Source organism: Nasonia vitripennis (genome assembly GCF_009193385.2).
Source record: "Nasonia vitripennis strain AsymCx chromosome 4 unlocalized genomic scaffold, Nvit_psr_1.1 chr4_random0003, whole genome shotgun sequence".
Taxonomy (NCBI): domain Eukaryota; kingdom Metazoa; phylum Arthropoda; class Insecta; order Hymenoptera; family Pteromalidae; genus Nasonia; species Nasonia vitripennis.
In genome coordinates, this window is record NW_022279638.1 from 3,361,876 (window position 1) to 3,368,202 (window position 6,327).

Here is a 6,327-nt window from a genome sequence, read left to right on the forward strand (position 1 = left end):
TGCCCCGAGCGCAGCGAGTTCGACAATAATTTAGTCGGCCAATCGGTGGAAGGCGAGAGAGCACTCTAAAACTGCAATGCTCAAATCAACCTGTCCCGCGCGCAGCGAGTACGATAATAATTTAGTCGGCGAATCGGAGGAAGGCGAGCGAAGACGAGAGATCATTCTAAAACTGAAATACTCAAATCAACCTGTCCCGCGCGCAGCGAGTTCGATAATAATTTAGTCGGCCAATCGAAGGAAGGCGAGAGATCACTCTAAAACTGAAATACTCAAATGAATCTGCCCCGCGCAGCGAGTTTGATAATAATTTAGTCGGCCAACCCGAGGAAAGCGAGAGATCACTCTAAAACTGAAATACTCAAATCAACCTGTCCCGCGTGCAGCGAGTTCGATAATAATTTAGTCGGCCAATCGGAGGAAGTCGAGAGATTACACTAAAACTGAAATACTTAAATGAACCTGCCCCGCGCGCAGAGAATTTAATAATAATTTATTCGGCACATCGAAGGAAGGCGAGCAAAGTGCGAGCGATCTCTCCAAAAATGAAATGAATAAATCCACCTACACCGAGCGCAGCAAATTCGATAATAATTTACGGCAAATCGGAGGAAGGCAAGCAAAGTCGAGAGCACTCTAAAGCTAAAATACTCAAATGAACCTGCCCCGAGCGCAGCGTGTTCGATAATAATTAAATTGGCCAATCGGAAGCAGGCGAGCAAAAGCGAGCGATCTCTCCAAAAAAGAAATGGTTAAATCCACCTGCCCCGAGACCAGCGAGGTCGATAATAATTTAGACGGCAAATGAGAGGAAGGCGAGCGAAGGCGAGATCACTCTAAAACTGAAATACTCAAATGAACCTGCCCCGCGCAGCGAGTTCGATAATAATTTAGTCGGCCAATCGAAGGAAGACGAGAGATCACTCTAAAACTGAAATACTCAAATGAACCTGCCGCGCACAGCGAGTACGATAATAATTTAGTCGGCAAATCGGAGGAAGGCGAGCAAAAGCGAGCAATCACTCTTAAACTCAAATGGTTAAATCCACCTGCCCCAAGCGCAGCGAGTTCGACAATAATTTAGTCGGCCAATCGGAGGAAGGCGAGAGATCACTCTAAAACTGAAATACTCAAATGAACCTGCCCCGCACAGAGAGTTCGATAATAATTTAATTGGCCAATCGGAGGAAGGCGAGCGAAGACGAGAGATCATTCTAAAACTGAAATACTCAAATCAACCTGTCCCGCGCGCAGCGAGATCGATAATAATTTAGTCGGCCAATCGAAGGAAGGCGAGCGAAGACGAGAGATCATTCTAAAACTGAAATACTCAAATCAACCTGTCCCGCGCGCAACGAGTTCGATAATAATTTAGTCGGCCAATCGAAGGAAGGCGAGAGATCACTCTAAAACTGAAATACTCAAATGAACCTGCCCCGCGCAGCGAGTTTGATAATAATTTAGTCGGCCAACCCGAGGAAAGCGAGAGATCACTCTAAAACTGAAATACTCAAATCAACCTGTCCCGCGTGCAGCGAGTTCGATAATAATTTAGTCGGCCAATCGGAGGAAGTCGAGAGATTACACTAAAACTGAAATACTTAAATGAACCTGCCCCGCGCGCAGAGAATTTAATAATAATTTAGTCGGCAAATCGAAGGAAGGCGAGCAAAGTGCGAGCGATCTCTCCAAAAATGAAATGCTTAAATCCACCTGCCTCGAGCGCAGCGAGGACGATAATAATTTAGACGGCAAATCGGAGCAAGGCGAGCAAAGGCGAGAGCACTCTAAAACTGCAATGCTCAAATGAACCTGCCCCGAGCGCAGCGAGTTCGACAATAATTTAGTCGGCCAATCGGTGGAAGGCGAGAGAGCACTCTAAAACTGCAATGCTCAAATCAACCTGTCCCGCGCGCAGCGAGTACGATAATAATTTAGTCGGCGAATCGGAGGAAGGTGAGCGAAGACGAGAGATCATTCTAAAACTGAAATACTCAAATCAACCTGTCCCGCGCGCAGCGAGTTCGATAATAATTTAGTCGGCCAATCGAAGGAAGGCGAGAGATCACTCTAAAACTGAAATACTCAAATGAACCTGCCCCGCGCAGCGAGTTTGATAATAATTTAGTCGGCCAACCCGAGGAAAGCGAGAGATCACTCTAAAACTGAAATACTCAAATCAACCTGTCCCGCGTGCAGCGAGTTCGATAATAATTTAGTCGGCCAATCGGAGGAAGTCGAGAGATTACACTAAAACTGAAATACTTAAATGAACCTGCCCCGCGCGCAGAGAATTTAATAATAATTTAGTCGGCACATCGAAGGAAGGCGAGCAAAGTGCGAGCGATCTCTCCAAAAATGAAATGAATAAATCCACCTACACCGAGCGCAGCAAATTCGATAATAATTTACGGCAAATCGGAGGAAGGCAAGCAAAGTCGAGAGCACTCTAAAACTAAAATACTCAAATGAACCTGCCCCGAGCGCAGCGTGTTCGATAATAATTAAATTGGCCAATCGGAAGCAGGCGAGCAAAAGCGAGCGATCTCTCCAAAAAAGAAATGGTTAAATCCACCTGCCCCGAGACCAGCGAGGTCGATAATAATTTAGACGGCAAATGAGAGGAAGGCGAGCGAAGGCGAGATCACTCTAAAACTGAAATACTCAAATGAACCTGCCCCGCGCAGCGAGTTTGATAATAATTTAGTCGGCCAACCCGAGGAAAGCGAGAGATCACTCTGAAACTGAAATACTCAAATCAACCTGTCCCCCGTGCAGCGAGTTCGATAATAATTTAGTCGGCCAATCGGAGGAAGTCGAGAGATTACACTAAAACTGAAATACTTAAATGAACCTGCCCCGCGCGCAGAGAATTTAATAATAATTTAGTCGGCAAATCGAAGGAAGGCGAGCAAAGTGCGAGCGATCTCTCCAAAAATGAAATGCTTAAATCCACCTGCCTCGAGCGCAGCGAGGACGATAATAATTTAGACGGCAAATCGGAGCAAGGCGAGCAAAGGCGACAGCACTCTAAAACTGCAATGCTCAAATGAACCTGCCCCGAGCGCAGCGAGTTCGACAATAATTTAGTCGGCCAATCGGTGGAAGGCGAGAGAGCACTCTAAAACTGCAATGCTCAAATCAACCTGTCCCGCGCGCAGCGAGTACGATAATAATTTAGTCGGCCAATCGAAGGAAGGCGAGAGATCACTCTAAAACTGAAATACTCAAATGAACCTGCCCCGCGCAGCGAGTTTGATAATAATTTAGTCGGCCAACCCGAGGAAAGCGAGAGATCACTCTAAAACTGAAATACTCAAATCAACCTGTCCCGCGTGCAGCGAGTTCGATAATAATTTAGTCGGCCAATCGGAGGAAGTCGAGAGATTACACTAAAACTGAAATACTTAAATGAACCTGCCCCGCGCGCAGAGAATTTAATAATAATTTATTCGGCACATCGAAGGAAGGCGAGCAAAGTGCGAGCGATCTCTTCAAAAATGAAATGAATAAATCCACCTACACCGAGCGCAGCAAATTCGATAATAATTTACGGCAAATCGGAGGAAGGCAAGCAAAGTCGAGAGCACTCTAAAGCTAAAATACTCAAATGAACCTGCCCCGAGCGCAGCGTGTTCGATAATAATTAAATTGGCCAATCGGAAGCAGGCGAGCAAAAGCGAGCGATCTCTCCAAAAAAGAAATGGTTAAATCCACCTGCCCCGAGACCAGCGAGGTCGATAATAATTTAGACGGCAAATGAGAGGAAGGCGAGCGAAGGCGAGATCACTCTAAAACTGAAATACTCAAATGAACCTGCCCCGCGCAGCGAGTTCGATAATAATTTAGTCGGCCAATCGAAGGAAAACGAGAGATCACTCTAAAACTGAAATACTCAAATGAACCTGCCGCGCACAGCGAGTACGATAATAATTCAGTCGGCAAATCGGAGGAAGGCGAGCAAAAGCGAGCAATCACTCTTAAACTCAAATGGTTAAATCCACCTGCCCCAAGCGCAGCGAGTTCGACAATAATTTAGTCGGCCAATCGGAGGAAGGCGAGAGATCACTCTAAAACTGAAATACTCAAATGAACCTGCCCCGCACAGAGAGTTCGATAATAATTTAATTGGCCAATCGGAGGAAGGCGAGCGAAGACGAGAGATCATTCTAAAACTGAAATACTCAAATCAACCTGTCCCGCGCGCAGCGAGTTCGATAATAATTTAGTCGGCCAATCGAAGGAAGGCGAGCGAAGACGAGAGATCATTCTAAAACTGAAATACTCAAATCAACCTGTCCCGCGCGCAGCGAGTTCGATAATAATTTAGTCGGCCAATCGAAGGAAGGCGAGAGATCACTCTAAAACTGAAATACTCAAATGAACCTGCCCCGCGCAGCGAGTTTGATAATAATTTAGTCGGCCAACCCGAGGAAAGCGAGAGATCACTCTAAAACTGAAATACTCAAATCAACCTGTCCCGCGTGCAGCGAGTTCGATAATAATTTAGTCGGCCAATCAGAGGAAGGCGTTCAAAAGCGAGCAATCACTCTTAAACTGAAATGGTTAAATCAACCTGTCCCGCGCGCAGCGAGTTCGATAATAATTTAGTCGGCCAATCGAAGGAAGGCGAGCGAAGACGAGAGATCATTCTAAAACTGAAATACTCAAATCAACCTGTCCCGCGCGCAGCGAGTTCGATAATAATTTAGTCGGCCAATCGAAGGAAGGCGAGAGATCACTCTAAAACTGAAATACTCAAATGAACCTGCCCCGCGCAGCGAGTTTGATAATAATTTAGTCGGCCAACCCGAGGAAAGCGAGAGATCACTCTAAAACTGAAATATTCAAATCAACCTGTCCCGCGTGCAGCGAGTTCGATAATAATTTAGTCGGCCAATCGGAGGAAGTCGAGAGATTACACTAAAACTGAAATACTTAAATGAAACTGCCCCGCGCGCAGAGAATTTAATAATAATTTAGTCGGCAAATCGAAGGAAGGCGAGCAAAGTGCGAGCGATCTCTCCAAAAATGAAATGCTTAAATCCACCTGCCTCGAGCGCAGCGAGGACGATAATAATTTAGACGGCAAATCGGAGCAAGGCGAGCAAAGGCGAGAGCACTCTAAAACTGCAATGCTCAAATGAACCTGCCCCGAGCGCAGCGAGTTCGACAATAATTTAGTCGGCCAATCGGTGGAAGGCGAGAGAGCACTCTAAAACTGCAATGCTCAAATCAACCTGTCCCGCGCGCAGCGAGTACGATAATAATTTAGTCGGCGAATCGGAGGAAGGCGAGCGAAGACGAGAGATCATTCTAAAACTGAAATACTCAAATCAACCTGTCCCGCTCGCAGCGAGCTCGATAATAATTTAGTCGGCCAATCGAAGGAAGGCGAGAGATCACTCTAAAACTGAAATACTCAAATGAACCTGCCCCGCGCAGCGAGTTTGATAATAATTTAGTCGGCCAACCCGAGGAAAGCGAGAGATCACTCTAAAAGTGAAATACTCAAATCAACCTGTCCCGCGTGCAGCGAGTTCGATAATAATTTAGTCGGCCAATCGGAGGAAGTCGAGAGATTACACTAAAACTGAAATACTCAAATGAACCTGCCCCGCGCAGCGAGTTTGATAATAATTTAGTCGGCCAACCCGAGGAAAGCGAGAGATCACTCTAAAACTGAAATATTCAAATCAACCTGTCCCGCGTGCAGCGAGTTCGATAATAATTTAGTCGGCCAATCGGAGGAAGTCGAGAGATTACACTAAAACTGAAATACTTAAATGAAACTGCCCCGCGCGCAGAGAATTTAATAATAATTTAGTCGGCAAATCGAAGGAAGGCGAGCAAAGTGCGAGCGATCTCTCCAAAAATGAAATGCTTAAATCCACCTGCCTCGAGCGCAGCGAGGACGATAATAATTTAGACGGCAAATCGGAGCAAGGCGAGCAAAGGCGAGAGCACTCTAAAACTGCAATGCTCAAATGAACCTGCCCCGAGCGCAGCGAGTTCGACAATAATTTAGTCGGCCAATCGGTGGAAGGCGAGAGAGCACTCTAAAACTGCAATGCTCAAATCAACCTGTCCCGCGCGCAGCGAGTACGATAATAATTTAGTCGGCGAATCGGAGGAAGGCGAGCGAAGACGAGAGATCATTCTAAAACTGAAATACTCAAATCAACCTGTCCCGCTCGCAGCGAGCTCGATAATAATTTAGTCGGCCAATCGAAGGAAGGCGAGAGATCACTCTAAAACTGAAATACTCAAATGAACCTGCCCCGCGCAGCGAGTTTGATAATAATTTAGTCGGCCAACCCGAGGAAA